We start from the raw sequence: 19,612 nt of genomic DNA on the forward strand, positions 1-19,612 counted from the left end.
TAGTTGAATTCGTAAGTGACAAACAAAACACCAAAGTAAACGTAAATGGAAACTTCTTAAACTTGGATAGCATGATAAAATCCCAACTAATCCCAACTAATATTATAAATGCGAAAGTAACTCTGTCTGTCTGTCTGTTACGCTTTCCCGCTTAAACCTCGCAACCGATTTTGATGAAATTTGGCATAGAGATAGTTTGAGTCCCGGGAAAGAACATAGGATAGTTTTTATCCCGGTTTTTGAAACAGGGACGCGCGCGATAAAGTTTTTCTGTGACAGACAAAATTCCACGCGGGCGAAGCCGCGGGCGGAAAGCTAGTAAATAATAATTATGTAATGTACCTACGAATAGGATTAGACGTAAATAGGGAATAGAGCGAACTTTCGAACATTAAACAAACAAAATAGGACGATTTCAAGCATTCTATTGTTACTTTTTATCTAAATAAAACTTGCTGTAATACTATTCTAAAATACCTTGTTTGTAATGATGCAATAAAGTGATTCTGATTATTGTTATTGTCAAGATTAGAATCAATATTCGGGGTCAGCAAAATAAAGAACAGCACAACAAATAAAGAAGAGCAAAATAAGAAAGAACTGAATAACAGTTGATAAAATTTTGCAACGCGCAGACCTCTTACATAAAAACAGCTCTGAAGTATGACATAAGCGCATCTTAGTCGAAATAGCTGGACGATTACAAATACCAGATCGTCGGTCCACCTAGTAGGGTACCACAAAAGACTAGATTTGTTATAGTAATGGGAGGAACTTTTAACGTGTCTTGTTCCCAAACTGCTAACTATTGTTAATTAATAACTTCCAACTATTATTGATTTTAAAGCAGCTAATAGAAGCTTTCGGAGGCGACTATATCAACTTATTAATTAAAAGGTATCCTCTTAATAACCCTTATCTAAATTACATCTCTACTATTCCTATTTAAATTTCTTTACTGCGTTATTTTCCATCAAACCAACCTCGAATACTCTCCAAAAGTTTTGACAACTTACTCCTCAATAACTAGTAACAAATTCCAGTTCCACGAAGTTTCATGCTTGTCGTACTCGAGTAAAGGTTTCTTTGAACCGTAGGAAATACTTAAGTGTGTAAACATTTACTTGTCATCCTGAGAGTTGGCGACTCACGGCGGCATTCACAAGTTCATAATGACATAGCTGGAAAAAGATTTCCATAATGGGCCCCGGTAATTGAGGTTTTTCCAAAATTGAAATATTCTGGCCTTAAGACGATACTTTGGTCACCATGACAGTTGATTGCACCAATAACTGCATTAGAGGCATTAGAGCCGTGTCCAATGTGTCAAAATTTAGGCTGAGTAGCACCACCTAACTTTGACCGTACCTATAACGATAACCGGTGCTTTTTGTATGGAGTTTGACAGATTTTTGACGTTTGTTAAAGTAGAAGTGAGATGGTGCAACCCAGCCTTAGAGTTTAGAGCTTGTGCAGATGACGCGTTTTTTTTTACTTGCGCGTTTCGAATCACGCGATTGTGACAACTAGATTAGATAGACCCGTATTCACAAATATTACTATGAGGTCTCACAGTGCGCGTGGACGCACAGGGCGACTCACGAACCAATCACAGAACTCTATTCAACGCTGTGCAATCGGTGAATACGGGCGAGAGGTACATTCTGTCCAAGTGTCCACATGCAGTCGCGCTAACGTTGGACTAAACATTTTTACAATAGGCGGGGTTGCTTGATTAAAATCTTACCAGATCTATGGAGCCGTTGGACTGTGATGGAGCTTGCCCAGAGCCTATTCACTCGGCCCTCCGGTTTTGGCATCTCTGTAGGGCGTACAAATCGTCTAATATCGCCCTTGCTGAGTCTGTATAGCAAGATCAAAGACGGAGGGAATGAGAGGGGTGGCGTACCATCTTGGGTTCACGAGGCAGTAGTTGGGATTTGGACATTGGCCATTCGATATTGGCGAAGACGGAGACAGTTATGAACCGTTAGAGATTCACGATGATACGCAAGATACGTAGATTAGCACCACAAGCATAGTAACCTTTATATCGTGCCGATTGATCCGGAATCGGGGCATTGGGCTGCCCGCAGTCCGGATAAGGGTCAACAGGGACGTTTCCCCACACCATTGACACTCTGGACAGCTAACAATGAATATATTTTTTTACAATGTACAACATGATAGTAGAACATAGTTGTTTTAAAAGACTAACCAATCGGATCAAGTCATTGTATTTAAATCTTAGTTGAGGAATCACTGGCTACTAAGATACAGGTTGTAACCTAGTTTAGTAGTCATTGGGCTCCCGATTATCATGCCACTTTTTTTAACTTTTGCATAGTAATACATGCATAATGTAACTTTTGGTTCAAATAAACGTTTTTATTATTATTTATTTATAGTAGTTGATGCCAGAATTTGCTACATGAGTGTTTATTCTAGAAGTCGGATGCAATAAAGCTTGATCGCATAATTTGCGCCACACAATTTAATTTCAGAAAAGAGAGAATTTAATTTCAAGTTGTCTTGATATGGACATTGGGCAGGGCATAATAAAATATGACTATTTCCGCATAGCACTGTTCCCACGGTTTTCAAATCAATACCTATTCAGCCCCATAAATAAATACCACTCATATTGGACAAAATGGAAACCATCACTAATTCAGATGCCCGCATTTGGCAAGCGCGACTGCAGCGCTCCACGCGACAGAAATACAAAACATCTAATTAAGGAGAACGGCTTTGGTTAGGTTATGATACATAGATATTTCGAGCTCATTTCATAATATTACTATGCAGAATATTCAAGAAGAATGCATAGGAATGCAGCTTTTTTAATTATAGATGTCACTAGTTGCCGTAGGCGCCGTCTGCGCAGATTTTAGATTCAATTTATAGGATCTTTTGTCGATAAAATCGATTTAATCTAAATATATAAAAGGAGAAACTGACTGACTGACTGACAGATCAACGCACAGCCTAAACGGCTAAACGTAGGCACTTGAAATTTAGCTTAGGTACCGTAGAGGTGCACTAAGAAAGGAATTTCCGAAATTCCCACGGGAACGGGAATTAGCGGGAAAAACGGGATTCACGCGTACGAAGTCGCGGGCGGCCGCTAGTATATTATAGAGTTGCAATAAATTATTGAGTATCTCGTGTTTTATCCTCATTACACCAGAAATATAAATGAGTTGAGAAATCAGCCAATTCTTGTTCAGTGATCCATCATCATCAGTCGTTTTTAAGACGCTATTAAATCCATGGATCATGCTTTTGATTTTTAGTATAAAACATAGCACCTATTTGATGCGTGTACGTTTTTAGGCAGAAAGTTCTTTTAATCATTCGAGGAACTATACAAAACGCTCTGGCTAGTTTTAAATAGAAAACGTAATTAAAAATGGACTTCAACACTTATCTGCTAGCAGTTCCGAATACTTGGTGGTGAATATATTTTTTTAAAGTAGGTAATGGTTCATCTACCTATGGCCACATCATTTATGTATAAGTTGTTACAGTCCTTCATAATGAAATTACCTCTCAGAGCAGACACCACACCAAGCTTAGGCCCTAAATGCCAAAGCATTTGTCTGTCCCTGCAAACTAGGTTTGCCCGCAATTTTAGCGAAATTTAATAGAAATTTCTGGCGTGTGTCGTTCGAGCCGACATCACCCGCTCCCGGGGGCCACGCGTGCCGAACAGCTGATTGCCGACCGACCACCATAAAAAACCTCATATATTTATTCCTTCAGTCAAACTTCTACCTTTCCACCAGACATCAGAGCACGTTTTCCCCTGCAACGGGACTCCACGACCCTTATAGCAACAGTGTGCACGCGAATTTGGCGGCTGGAGTTTTGGAGCAAGCGTCAAAATGGCTTGCACCGTTTTTTTGTGGAGACACATCACCTTCAGGATAGGATTATAGCTGCCGTGGCATTTTCGGCTTTGTGGGGATGAGTTGGAGTGGGTTTTTGTGTGTGGAGGGGCGTCGGGAGATCGGGAACGAATTTGTGCATTTTACTCGACGTCGACGGTGCGTGGGCCCGGGCAGCCCGGGGCCCCGGGCCCGCTGCACTCGCGTGTAAATGAGAATATTCTGCAGAGATCGATTGTGGTTAATTGTTACAGTGGGTTACTCTATTGCGTGCCGATTTGACCATTATTGGCCGTCACTCAGCGAGGTGAGGGTAGCCTAATGTTTTGATACTAGGACACACGAGTGTTAGGACCACGTGGTAGGCATAGTTTACCTAGGAAACTAATAATTTAAAATGCTTTGGGTTACTTTAATAAGTTATTTTTGGTTAATTGGCTGGTAGTAGTAGGTATGAACATTTAACAATTTTGAAAAAAAAGTTGCCTACGTAGGTAATGCTTTTCAATAAGTAACTAAAATAACTATCTGAGCAACAGCTATATTGTACCCTAATCCTGATGCATTGCCTACACGCCTACGTAAAAGTACAGCAATAGCAATTAAAAATTCAACCAACAGTGATTGTTAGCAACTAAGTTGACTTCCCTCCAACATTCCAGACTTAGGGGCCATCCCTCCGGCTGGGATGCGATGCCTCCGATATCCCTCTGAGGGATCTTTGCATAGGTAGATACTTACCTACATTATAGTCAGGTAGGTACCAGAGATATTCTAAAGCTGATTTGCACCACCATTCTTTGACCGTAACGTCCTTAACTATGTACATAACGATAACCGGTGTATTTTGTATGGAGTTTGACAGCATTTTGACGTTTGTTTTTTTATTTAAAATAAGATGGTGCAACCCAGCCGTAGTATTTAGCTTGATGTAAATGTAGAACATTTTAAAAAGTAATTTAAATCGAGAACCGAAAAAAAACTAAACAATGTTTAGACGAAACGGTGGCTTTCCGTTAAACCAACGAATGCGTAGGGTAAGTGCGTTAGTTTTCGTCCAATTAGCGGAGTTGCCAACTTTGTGATGCGAAATGAATATCTTCAAATACCCTTACTCATATGTGTCATATGTCATTTAAGTCCTTATATAGTCTACTTTACGTTAATATTTTAAGACAATAAGTAAATACCACGGGTTTTTTTATAAAAAATATTTTATGCAAAAGAGGCGATTTCACTACTTTTCGTCCAAAAAAATCAGTTTTCGTCCTAGTGTACGCTAGTTTTCGACCACTGTGTAGAAAAAAGGGTGCAGTTGAATTATTAACTTAAAACCAATTCTACAATACAGTAACTATGGATTGTGGTATATCATTTGAAAGGTAATTTTGTTAGCTTTCAAATGATATCAAAAAGATTTAAATAAGTTTCTTTCCTAAATTTGGGAAAATATTGCAATAGGTCGAAGGACAAATGGACGAAAACTAACCTACAGGAATAGCTAATTTTGGTTTTCGTCCACCCCAGTGCTTGCTCATGACGTCATGGACGAAAACACAACAACGTTTAAAGCTGTTTTTTGTTTTCGTCCACATCTTTTTAACGGTTTTTATGGGTTTATCACTGTTAAAAAGTGGACGTAAACTAAAATGTTTAATGTAATAGCAATAAAGATCATATTGGAAGAAAAAACATTGTATTTTGTAGGTCCATTGAAGTAAAATGATTATTAAAAATATTAACTAGGTGTCAGGGTTTCCGTCCACGTGGACGAAAACCAAAATCTTGCAAAATTGTTATGCTAGTATTAGTCCACTTAATTATCTAAGATTTCTATACAAAAACTTTAATAAACCCTTAAAATAGTGTTTATTATGCTAATAATTAGACATACGTGCCAAAAACATTACGTAAAGTAGCTAAAACAGTAATTAAACATACCATGAAAGTTCCCTACCGGCACGTTTTTTTTCTAACTTGACGACGTTTTCCATTCACCTGTGAGCAGCAGCAACTTCCGTAGATTTTTTTGGAGTTATTACTTGTCAAATTACATTTTCATGCAGGCAGAACTGTTACTTAGATATTATAGATTGTAACAAGTCCAAACTTGCACGGAAAGTTAGGTTTGTATTCTAATTTTCCGTATTTGTTTGTGGCAAGTCGGTCAAATGGACGAAAACAGGAGCTGGACGGAAAACCGGCGCAATTACCCTATATGCTTTTCAAATTCTGCCCAGTTTTGTTCAGAATTTGAAACTTGACTACCTATTCTCGATATCTGGAAGAAATTCCGAAATTGGATTGTTGCGTTCCTCTCCCAAATACCAGACGAGGGGGAGATCCCTCCGGCCACCGGCTGATGCCTCCAATTCGTAGAGGGATCTGCGCGTTTCATATTAATACCTAGAGAATTTCTATCAGTTGGCTCGTTTAATCAATTTCGTATGGCCAAGTGGGTAAAAGTTACAATACTGGGACCTGTCGCGATCAATTTTTTTTAGAATCAAATCCGTTTTTGAGTCGGTTAAAATGTTTGCTTAACGTCTTGTTTTATTGGAGCCAACTGGTGCCAACCAAACTCATCTTATAAAATGGTTTTTTGATAGGAAGAAAGACTAGACTATAACCACACTAATGGCCGATTTTTCAATCGTCAGATATCTTTTAACTGATGAATAAACTTGTCATTTTGACATATTTTCCATACCGAAACTGTCAATGTGCCAAATTATTCTTCAGTTAAAAGTTATCCGACGATTGAAAAATCAGCCCTATGATGAGTAAGGAAACCAACTTCTTTGCTCATGTGCCTTAATACTTAATAACCACAGAATACGAAATACTGAAACTAATAAATAAGGCTGAGTTGCACTATCTGATTTTCACCGTGACTATAACCAGGCCTCCGTCACTCGCCTATGCCGGCCGAGATAATTACCTACAGCGCGCGACAACTTCAAGTTGCAAATCAGTCAGGACCGCCACGCGCCGTGACGCGCCTGTGAGCACACGCGTATTTCTATACACGCTCGGTCGATCATCGTTGAAATCAAGGTTTATTGTTCCAACAGCACTGTTATTCTTCTTTAATCGTAATATTTAGAAATAATAATTAACTGTAGTGATTTAAATAATTTAAAAAACTACACTTTTTGAATAATTTTGAAATACTTATGACAAAAAACTGTAGCAAAAAAAATATTTTGCCTAATAAAAACATTAACTTTTACTTTACCGTGTCTATTTTCCGACACTACACCTTTTAAAACTGTTTGTCCAATTTCGAATTATCGTAACACTGAAGTTTATTAAGTACTTTAGAGATGGTACGATTATACAAACACCACTAGATTAAAGTTTACCAATCGTAAATACAATAAATGCTTCTTAAAATTAAGTTTTTATTTATTTTACTTTGCTTATACAACCCTGACGCTTGAGCTGTGAGGTAGATCAATTCTGAACACAAAAAAATAGCGCTCTTGTGAGCGTAGTAGTAAGGTGCGATTTCGAATGCACCATGTGCGTTGGATATTTTGCATTATTATTATTACCGTTAAAACGCCGGCATCTGATCCTACACAAAGGAGTGCAATTTCTGTTGCTACTATTATGTATTCTGTGCTATAACGATAACCGATGTTTTTAGTATGGAGTTTAACAGATTTTTGACGTTTATCAAAGTTAAAGTAACGTTTGTTAAAGTTAGCTTCATCTAAAGGTGATTTTGTTTATAAGGCCAGTGTTCTTGGAAATTACTACCCTAAGTAGAAATCGAGACGAGAGTACCTATAAAAACACAAATAAAAAAAACACTAAATAAAACAATAAATTAGAAATTAAGTTAAGTTGACTACTACAACTACCTAACACTACTAATTGTGTTGTGAATGAGTTAAAGGCAAACAGGAATGAAGGCATGAGGAATCTTGGACGTAATATCATTATGAAATGTTACCCTTACTCGCCATTACGATAATAATATCTGACCAAGGTCAGTTGGAAGCAGTTTTTTGCATGCTTTTAAAAAAGGTCAAAATTTATTCATTTGTTAGAGACTACTAAATAGTGCAATACAATTAATTGTCAAATATTTAAAGAAAAAATAAAACATAAATAACTTACTTTTGCTCTTATGGAACTTTTCGTAATAATCTTTTTAATTTTTTATACTACAAGTGCTTCGAGACCAACATTTGGCAAGTGATATTTTAACGTAATATTTTTTCTACTTACATAGAGCTCTTACAAGACTAACGCCCGTATTCACAAACATTACTCTCACAGTGCGCGTGGACGCACAGGGTGACACACGAACCAATCACAGAGCTCTATTCAATCTGTGCGTTATATTTGCTGCTTCACTTAAGCAAGCATCGTTTGTGAATAAGGGTATTATTTCAATGAGCTCTTCAATAACAACCATTGGGTTGTCAACGTTTCTATGACGTTTCTAAAAACGGTTCACAATTAACCACAACATCGGTTATGTCGTTTCTGTAATAGCAACTAACCAGTACCTTGGACACTTTCTTGCCATCATTCTTGTATGCTTATTCATAGCAATTACTGGGAATATGCCCCATTCATAAATTACTATCAACCATGTTATGCCCTAAGCCGGCAGACCGGTCTAAACCAGAAAAAACCGGTCACACGGCCAATCGAATTGACCGGTTCAAAGCGGACAGGTTAAATCGCCGGTTTGAACGCGATTATTTATTTAATTAGTTTTTAAAGTGTGCATTCGGAATTTTACATCATGGTGGTTCTAATTAGGCATTTTAAGGCTGGGTTACACCATCTTACTTCAGCTTTCATCATCATCATTTCAGCCATAGGACGTCCACTGCTGAACATAGGCCTCCCCCAGTGCTTTCCATGTTGATCGAATGGGAGCGGCCTGCGTCCAACGCTTCCCTGCTACCTTTATGACTTTAGCTTTAACAAACGTCAAAAATCTGTCAAACTCCATACGAATGATACCGGTTATCGTAATTAAGGTCAAGATTAGGTGGTGCAACTCAATCTAAGAGCCAATTTTTGATCAGAATGAAACTCTTTAGGAGGCGACAAGTAATTTTAAAGTGCTGTTAATAGTTCTTTGACATGACTGTGCCATAGCAGTGACTATTGACTAAAGCTGGATTGCATCATCTGACTTTAACTAAAAAAACCATCGTTTGCCTTTTCAGATGTTTTAGCTGTTGATCAAGGCACTCTCAATGAAAGTTTTCCAGGTAGGTTCTATCTAATTGCCTACAAGATCCAACGCTCGGCTGCTGGCGCCTAGTCTAGTCTAGCTATTAGTTATTCTGTACTATTAGTCTAAGTGAGCTTTGCGCTGGGGCAGAAATAAAGTAAGTTCTCCCACGGGCCGGAACTAAAACGTAGTGTGGACGGACAGGCACCGATTCTGAAACGGTTCGCCAACAATCGTTTGATCCATGAATGGTTCATCCATATTTTTTTACGTTTCGCCCAGTAACGTGGTGGACCGACGATCTGGTGAAGGCCACGGGAGGTGCCCGGATGCAGGCGGCGCAGGACCGGGCGTTGTGGAAACCCTTGGGGGAGGTCTTTGTCCAGCAATGGACGTCATTTGGCTGAAACGAAGTGTAATTCATTTTACATTCCCTCGTTACCAAGTTAGGTGATCAAGATAGGTATCTTCGGATCGTGTTCGTGTTATCTTAGCTCGCTACGGGACTATTCCCACCTCTCGTTCCCACCACTGCAACTCCCTGTGTAGCCAGGATCTACAGCTTGACTGCCATAAAAACCCAACCAATGAAGGTCAAGTTTGTCCCGGGGAAAAGTTAAACTGTCATTGGACCCGCAACGAAATTAATCAGAAGAACATAGGAGGAGTTCGAAATCATAGCTCGCTAGGCGAAACGATTACGAAATTAAAACTGTCAAAAAGTTTAAAGAAAGAAAGAAAGAAAGAAAAGTATTTATTCGATGCAAGTACAAAATAAAATAACAAATAGAGGTCCTTATATTCTTTAGATTCCTTTCTTTTATGCCCGTTTTCACCATCAATCCCTAATTTTTAAGTGACCCCTATGAAAACAAAATTCCTGTTATGTTTTACCATAAGGGTCACTTAAAAATTAGGAACTGATAGTGAAAACAGGCAGTCTTTCTTCTTGTAATCTTAGGTTTAGATAGGTAGGTAGTTTTAACATCAGTTAATAATAAAAAATATCAACAAATTCTGTCTTTAAAATACAATTTTATTACTAATCACCCTATTAATAATATTAGTCTCCATTTAATTATTGTGGTTTCTCAACTTGTTAAAATTATCGAATTCTTAAAATAGTAGCAATTTTTCAGTTTTTATATCGCCTTATTTTAAGGAATATTTAATTTTAATAGCTGACAGTTAATTTTATTACTTGCAAACAAACTTACAAAGTTGTTAGACGCCGAAAATAATTGTCCTTTAAATTATGTTTTTTTTCTTAGGCCCCTATTTAAATACAAACTAGCTTTTGCCCGTAGCTTCACCCGCGTGAAATTAATTTGTCACAGATCGTCATAAACTTATAGCCTATATGTTATTCTGGGTTATAAATAATAATACTGTAAAGTTTCATCAAAATCCGTTCAGTAGTTTTTGCGTGAAAGAGTAACAAACATCCATCCAACCATCAAACAAAACTTTCGCATTTATAACTAGTAGGTACCTAGGATAAGTAGGATTACGATTATGTATCTACATTCTAAGTTTAGAAAAGGATTCAACCTTCGATTGGTGTCGATCCTACTCGTATATCCTAATAATATTATAAATACGAAAGTTACTTTCACGCAAAAACTACTGAACGGATTTTAATGAAACTTTACAAGTTTACAGTATTATTGTTTATGGGTAGGTAGGCATATCAAAATAAGATATTAGGCTATAATTTATAACGTTCTGCGACACGCCAGTTTTTTTAAGAAACTAGCTTATTTATTACCTACCATAAAACATTCAGAAATCTTGCTTGGAATAAGCAGGATTCAATCAGATAAGTTCTCCATGACAAAATACATTTTTAATGATGTCTGTAATAGTAATAGCCAATCATTGGCAACAAAAAAGTGGTTTTGTAGGGCAAAAATAACCTATTGACTGGACTATACAGGGTGGAAACGATAAGTGATCTCACTTGATTATTTCTAAACTATACAAGATATCGAAAAACTGGTTACTGATCCTGAAAGTGCTTCACGAGCTCTTTCTAACGGTACACTAATAGGTTACAGAATAAAGTGGAACTATCCGAAAATTCAATGTTTCCAGCTTCCAGTATGTTTCAGATTAAAGAAGTAAAATACTGGCCATTTCTGAATTCAGAAATATTGAGTAAATAAAATGAACAGAAATAGATAAGAAGAATATAGGTAGTAAACAGTTTTTCTGGAACTTTGGTTAATGGCAACTTGTCACCAAAATTAATGATTTAAGATTAACAAAGGAAGCAAAAACAAGTTGTAGAAGAAAAAAATTACCCTTTCCAGTAAATTTAAAAATGGAACAAACAATACTGGAATCAATAAACCTGGCTCACCCATATTTAAACTCAAAGCAAAAGTAGGATAAAAGAAAAGTTGTTTTCAAGATTTTGTATGGATTCCTATGGTGTCACTTAAATAAGGTAGGTAGGTAAGTACCTACCCAAGCACTTATTACAGAATAAGGACAAGGTTTTTCTTACATCACAGGTAAGTGTAGGTATTAATTTCCTAAATTAAAGATAAATGATTTTTGCAATTCGAATGAATTTTCAATTTAGAAAAAAAAGTAGGTAGGCTACATTAACCTACAATACAATAAAATTGTAAGGAAAAGTAGAAGTTGGCTTCTTTTAAAGTAATTTTTTATTTTATTTTTAGAAATATAAAAAATGACTTTATTTAAAATAAGACTGTCAAATCTATGCAAGGTTTTAGTGAAACTGTAACTAGGATGAACTTTAACATTAAACAGAGATGGTGGCATTTAGAGAGGTGAAGTCCATGGGATGAAAATGTATTCTTCAGATTATAGGATTAGTTTATCTAATAGGTAGGTACCTACTATACTTTAGAATAAATTGTAGATATTAGATTAATGAAATAGATAAATTTACCTACAAATCAATCTTCAATCAGATAAACGCTATCCAATCAGTTTTAATCTTTTTGTTTAAAAACAATGGCAGTCGGAATAATTTTTATTTCCTGACATCACTGTATGAATTTGAAAATGGTTCTATTTTTAACTAAAAATAACATTCGAACAGTTCTCCAAAACGCACTGGCTGGCGTCACGAATAGGCCTACGGCCGCGGCCGGCCGGGTGGCGAACACCGCGCGGTCGCCAGCTGCATTATAACGTAAAATTCACCCATAAACCTTTCAAAATATTAATAAAAACATATCGTTACCTTTCTATCACCTCCCAGTCTAAATCCTCGGCGCAAATCCAATCCAAATGAATCCGTTTTGCACTGAATTTTGACCAAAAACACTGTGCCTAGGCGCTGATGCTCCTAGCACGATAATAATACACAGGTTCACTATAATTATTTTTGATTCTTGATTTAAAACACAAGTTTCAACGCACTGCACTACACTTTACAAGTAAATGCACTTTTCAATCGTTGCAGCGATCAATGTTGTTCACCCGTCGTAATTTTATTCCTTAAACGTGGGTACTTTAAAAATTGTACAGGTATTGAGTAATTTCAGTCGATTCTCATCTCACCGCGACAACATTAAAAAAGAATTTACGAATTATACAGGAAAACACTGGCCGTTGAATGACCGCTTCAGCATCCCTAAAACAGCTGTTCGGGGTTAGTGACGTCAAAAATCGATAACAACCGGATTAGGACAACCGAATTTGCACACCACACAACTTTTCACAACACGATTTACCGGTTTCACTATCTTTCAATGCATCTCGCCATAGTGTCATGAGAATAAAGTGTAAGAAAATTGGATCGCGGTTTCAAAAAATAATAAAAACAGGTTTTTAGTTTGGATGGGTCACATCGTATAGGGTTGTATTAGTTTGAATGAGCACTGGTAATGTTTTGTTTATGATTTAGATTCTTTTGTGTGCACATGATGAGTGAGCGGATAGCACGCGGCCGCGCTCAGTCGCGGACTGGCGGCGGCCGGGGGAGCGGGGCGGCCGGGGGGCGGGTCGCGGGCGGTCCCGCCAACGGAATGCTATTGTAGGCGAACTTGCCCGCCACTTTTTTTCTCAATTCTGGTCAAACAAGTTTTGTATACAACCTGCATTGTAAGGATTCCGCCATTCTTCGGACGAGGCAACGGTCTTTCTAAACTTAGCGTAAGGTTTCGCTAAAACTTCAAGGTTTCGTAGGACTTAAAATAAACTGATTGTTTAGACCTAACTCTTATTTTAAGGCAATTCAAAAAATTTTCAGCGATTTAAATCGTAAAACCTTTATACGGAACTTAACTAACTTACCTACATATTTCTTCAAAATAGCGAATTGTTCACTATCGACGTGAAATTTAATGAATAAATTCCATCAGAATTCAAACTTTCCGATCATTTTCCAAAATTTCCAATAAGACCGACAGCACTATTTAATCACAATATCCTAAACATAGACCTTAAAAACACATAAATGAGAACAAATAAACTACTACCTAGGTACATAAGTAAACCCTACAACAAGAGTGAAGTACATCACTAAATCCTTTAGTAGCCGATGCCAATAAAACCGGTATTATTTTAGAAAACTACACCACTATAATGTTAGCAAATGTTCCCCTGAAAGAAAATAAACAAAATGAATGCCTGCGAAGAGTGCTGAGTGCTGCGCTATTCTAAGCAACCGATGACATCACTCAGCCTTGCAAAATAGTACAGTTCATCTTCAACATTTGTGAGGACCCACGATGGACTGTCTCCAAAATCCCTACCCTCTATCCATCGCATCGTAGGGTTTGTTTTCATCTACTTAATCTATGTTCACATTGAGCACTAGCTTCATTATTAACATCGATATTAATTTCTAGTAGCTCGGCGAGTGAAGCATTGTGTTAAACTTTTTGACAATTCATAATCAGTCGAGTGTACCTAACTACCTGATCATTAGCATAAGTTAAAAACTTTATTCAGTTGCTAATTTTGAATACATTAGAATTCATTATGAGCTTAAGTGCATCGTGATGACTTTTTTAGTTTTCCTATAATAATCCCTATCCACGAATCATTTTTTCTTTCTTTTTTTTACAGCAAGCGAATTTCTTAAATTGCATTATTTAAAATGAGGACTAGTTAGGTATTCCTCGACGCAACCTGAGTGGAATTCCAACATTCAAGGTTAGAAGGGAACTTCTAAAGTATTCGAACAACGATAAACGAACTTCCATGAGGTCGGATAGACTCGGAAAGAAACGAGATGGAAGCATGGTTCGGCCTCCAGAACGAAACGAGACGCGCTGATATGTTTTATTTATTGCCATATTAAGTTACACCGCGGGTGCTGTATCATGTTTGTATGAGAGAGACGAATATAGTTATATTGTTCCTCTTGGCCCAGCAGCAGGAGACGTAATTTGATCAGATTTTTTGGAAATTATTTTTGTAATTATTAATATCCAAACCGGTCTAAATGCTTGATTGGTTTTATTTAATTTATAAGCTATTAGAGAAGAAACACTATCTTTAACGTATTATCGTGCGTGGTGGTGCCTATCTATATTGGGCCCATCTTCCCGAAAATGAACCATTTCAACATGCAATCAATAATAGTATTGATTTGGATCCGCTGCTGGAAACACCTACAAATACCGATTTTTCTTGAAACTGCCATTCGTTCATCAAAAATTCAAAACTGTTTGAAAAACACCAATCACCATTGAATTTTCTATCATTATTTCGATCTCTCCATCAAATCTCTCTGCACTCAAAAAATGTTTTACTTCGTCGTCTCAAAATAGCAATTTTACGCATAAAAAGATCAAAGCCTCTGTCAGTCAGTTCGCCAAAAACCATACATATTATTTCAAGGTGGAAAATAATTTCAGTAACATCATTATCCCATTAAAAGGAGACAGATTTCATCAGACTATCAAAAGAAATAAAATCAATAGCAAAGAGTAGCTTTCGATTGCAAATTACAATCTTCTGCATAATGCTAAGCATGCCATTTAAGTGGTAATGGCTATAACAATATTTCTAGACCCAATAATAATGTCATTCGAATGAAAATCGCTGTAAACGCGGCGGCGGAAACAACATGTAATATTAAAACGTTCGATTATTACTTTGATTCGGTGCATGAGGGTCGTTTTATAAAATTCAAATTGTCGCGAGCGACTTCGACGATCCGGGTGACATGTAATTCTAGAGTTTAACGTCGATTCCAGTTCAAACAACCGGTTATTTAGTTCCAAAGAATGGGCTGTCAACAGGTTGTATCGGGACTTATTTACAAAGCGAATGACTACAAAGGTGTATGAATTATAAAATGCGTAATACTTTTGATTATTGTCTAAAAACAGTTTTTGGAGCATTTCGCTGCAGTATTTTTTTTTGGCATTATGTCAATGTAACAACAAATTAATCTGACTAAGATTATTTGTGGAAAGCCGAGCAATAAGGTAGTAAATTGGCGTATGATTTTGACGATAACGCAAGTACTGCTAATGTTATAATTATGTATTACCTACAGTCAAGTAAATCATCAAAGTAAGTAGGTATACATACATAGATAGACCTTGCAAGCATTAAGAACACATTGTCATCGTGTCGCATTTTACTCGTTTAGTAAGAATTTCTAACACATTTGCGTCGTCAGACTAGGGTGTAGTGTTACTAGAACACTGTAAGTGCATTATTGTGCAATTATGCCTTTATGGCTGCGTTCGCCTAACCGACATGATGTCAGCAGCTGATGAGTCAACTTCTTGGAACAACTGGGAGGTAATAAAAATAACTTAAAGCAACTGTTTAAATATAAACGGTAATACTCGTAATTATGCTGGATTCTACCAGTTCATGTTGTAGACGTTAGAATACTTAAATAATCTTAATCGTCAGGCATGCGCTTAAAACTCTTAAGAGATTTATAGATAAAAATTTAACTATGGATTCAGTTTCAATATAAACCTACATAAAGCTATGTAGATAGATAGATAATAATGGAGATTACCACTTATCGAAGTTTAGAGATTTGAGTGTAGGGATCCGAGGTCAACTTACGAATGCACGATAGAAATTGGTTCCCAGTTTTGATAAGATTGGTTTTGGGCCACAACAACAACTGCGCGATTGTCTGATAACAGAAAATTGCATCCTATCTTTTTACAGTCCCATCAAATTGGGCGTTATAATACTTGTAATAAACCCAGGGATAAGTTAGGATTATGTGTAATAATCATATCACCCTTAATACGTAGATGAGCTATCTGTCAGCAATGCTGATTTCCAACTTCATTATAACTACTAGTATATTGCCTTAATATTTATTACGATCTACGTTAGTCAGATGCTTGAGGCACAGCGTGAGGTGATTTAAAATTCACGTATACACCTTTTTGTAAAAAAGGCAATATACGGACACATGAATATGGTCTCCTGCCACATGGTAAGCAATTTTAAGAATTTTGTATAGTCATATTCGTAGAAACAACCACTGCAGCAGGTCATTCCATAACAAAAAAAATATGTAAAATACAGGATAGCGCACAACAATCCATGTGAGATGTCCAAATGCCAACAATCACTGGCATAGATAGTGTGCAAATATTAAAGTTTTAGAATTATCAATGAATATCGTGTGAGAATGAATGTGCACCGTTTGTAAACAATATTTAGTACAGACCTTCGGGTTTTTCCATCAGGAGAATTTACTACTGCAATAACATTAACAATGATCAAGTCAACCGCATCTTTCAACTACGAGTAAATATAATAATAACAATCCTGGAAATGTTCGGAAGTGGAACGATTAGATGGGCCGAAATTGTCACGATGTTTCCAGAACTTTATGGTGATCGTCATAAGGCTGGTAGGAGTGAACTGATTGTATTTGTCACGGGCACTATGAATGACGGATTGATGGCTATTGAAGGAGACAAAGAGACAAATCAAAGAATCGGAACACAAAGGAACTGAAGGGATCTAGGGGGTTACTGTTGCGGACGGGCATTTCCCTTCATGTTTCATAGTGTACTTTTGTTTACCTACCTATTGCAAGTAATGTGCTAAAATGTTGTAAGCGTCACAAATTATTTCTAATTGTAGGATCAATGATGACATCGTGATGTAGGTACATACTACTAATAATTGAAAAGTTATGATTGATAAACATGATAATGATAAGTGTTAATTTGGCTACTGGTTAGTTTCTTTTTCTACCCCCAAAAGTTTTGTAGCATGTCAAGAAATTAATACCACTCACGTAATTCTTGCTAAAGATATCGAATGGCATTTGTTGTGGAATTAATATTTTAATAGGATGAAGTTGACTGTTGATATCTGCAAAAACATGAATTTCCATTATTCCAAAGATCATCCCCCATTTTAAAAATGCTGAAGATTTTTAATTTATCCAAATAACCGGTAATGTGTTGTAATTAGCATCACTAGAGACCTGTGCGAGGCGGGGGATCGATTCACCGCACGCGGCGTTGCCGCCCCGCGCCTTGTTTGGGTTGGCGGGCCGGCAACAGCGCGCATAGTCATAATAAAAACTTTCAAACGCAACGCAAGGGGCATTTTCGAATAATACAGACAGAAGTAGTGTGTGTGCGATTAGTAAGTCTAGCTAAAATGCCGACTGAAGAACAAAATCGAATGCTAGTCTAGCAGGGAACAAGTTTGATCTTAAAATTCTTAATGCTTAAACCACATTCTAAAAATGCGTTATTCTACCGATATCTACAAGTGCTAGGAGTCTCAAATTTTGCATGAGGGTTCCTTTTAGAACGTAGGTGCTCACTAAGAACGGATTTTACGAAACTCCACCCCTAAGGGGGACCCCTAAGGGGTGGAGTTTCGTAAAATCCCTGAAAATAAAAATACCCTGGGGGGTAAAACGGGACCCCCGCGGCCGCTAGTAGAAGATAAAATGCAGAAAGATTGCTTTGGCTGACAGGCTGAAATAATAATATGAAGTCAACAAAATTATAAGACCAACTAGGGCTTGTAGCCTGAGATTTCCTCATACAAAGATCATTAGGTCTATCCGAAAGAAATAACTGAGTATGCTGCTTACCTTTTATTCAATGGGTTATTCTGTGACCAATAAAAAACACACGAAGTTTATTTTAATATACGGGATATCCCGTGTTTTAACTTTAAGGCCTCAGCCTCGAACTTAGCGGGCAGCGGGGCGGCGGCGGCGGCGGCGCGGGAGCGGCAGGATCTTATGCGTAAAATCAAATAGACCGGTTCTCGAAAACAGCGGCGCGGCAGAGGGGCGGCAGCGGGCAACGAGCGGGCAGCGGCGAGGGAGCGGGCAACGAGCGGGCAGCGCACTCCTTCTTTTGCCCACAATAAATCGAGCGTTAGGAATAAATTTGAATCGAAATAAAATTGTCGCCGTTGTTCAGACATTTCGTTTGCGAATAAAAAGAAATATCTCGACAACACAACCTCGAACACAACACTTCGCCGCTAAAGCGCTGCGCGAGCTGCCCGCTTGTTTCGAGAACGGGTCTGCGTTGCCCGCCCCGCTCCAGCGCCGCCGCCGCTCCCGCCCCGCTGCCCGCTAAGTTCGAGGCTGAGGCCTAACAGTTGCGATTTAGTACCGCAGTCCATTTATTCTAGCTAGAGCGTTGACAGGTTCGAAATTCGAACAGATTTTATAAATTGTAAGTAAAAATAACTTTACTTAATAACCTACCTACCTTACAAAACTTCAGTCAGCAGCACTCTGACGCCCGTGTTCACAAACATTACTATGAGGTCTCACAGTGCGCGTGCACGCACAGGGTGACACACGGACCAATCACAGCGCCCAATTCAACGCTATGCATTCGATTTGCTCTTTCACTTAAGCAAGAAGGTATCGTTTCTACTGTAGCATCAATCAGGAATTCAGCAGTAGGTAGGTATCTTCTAGACTTCTACAGCGTCTTATCATAAAATAATTGCTTCAAATTCGACTCAAACCCGATCATAGATCCAAACCGTGTGTACGAACTACGCATAGGTACACAGCTATACAGCGAATGCGAGTTAATTTTATGATTTAGAAAGGAGATAAAGAAAGAAGATTGATTACAAATAGCGCACTCACCCGTTCTGCAAATTCTGCAATCCACCAGCACCAGCAGTTTCAGAGGCGTGAGCCGCGGTTCCCAATCTCTCATCTGCTCTCAAGATGGAAGATAGAGAAGGACCAGGCTCGACCCATATAAAGCGCACTTCACAAAATACACTCCACAATATTTCAGTTCTCAGCGTTGGCTGAACAGTTCAGGCCTAATACAATACCCCTGCGGACTTCTACGATTGAAGGTTCCAGAAAGAAGAAACGGTACCTAACCCCGATGCGGCGCGACGGAGGTACGTAGTGAGTCACGTCAGTTCGTAGACTAGTGTAGAAAGCAGCGAATAATAGCGGGGTAAAATTACTAGACAGAAGCGGGTAGGTAAGAAAAAAAAATACGAATGCTCACATTGGCTCAAAACCCGTGTTTTTTTAATATTTAGAGCAATTACAGAAATGGGAGGCGGAGATTGAGAA

The 19,612-nt window shown here is 37.8% G+C and overlaps 1 protein-coding gene across 3 annotated transcripts in view; it reads right to left on the reverse strand.

The window, feature by feature from the left end:
- Positions 1-19,379, reverse strand: part of wge (BAH domain and coiled-coil containing protein winged eye) — a 125,378-nt gene extending 105,999 nt beyond the window's left edge. For 2 of the 3 annotated variants that reach the window (XM_028302032.1, XM_028302030.1), the window contains exon 1: positions 12,317-13,050. The gene's annotated coding sequence lies outside the window, so the exon portion shown is untranslated. Of the gene's footprint in view, positions 1-12,316; positions 13,051-19,162 lie in introns of those variants that run through there. The other variant, XM_028302028.1, reaches the window with a different exon arrangement.
- Between the last annotated feature and the right edge of the window lie 233 nt (positions 19,380-19,612).

This window comes from Ostrinia furnacalis, unplaced genomic scaffold (genome assembly GCF_004193835.3).
Source record: "Ostrinia furnacalis isolate ACB-3 unplaced genomic scaffold, ASM419383v2 OfSCF1066, whole genome shotgun sequence".
Classification (NCBI taxonomy): Eukaryota; Metazoa; Arthropoda; class Insecta; order Lepidoptera; family Crambidae; genus Ostrinia; species Ostrinia furnacalis.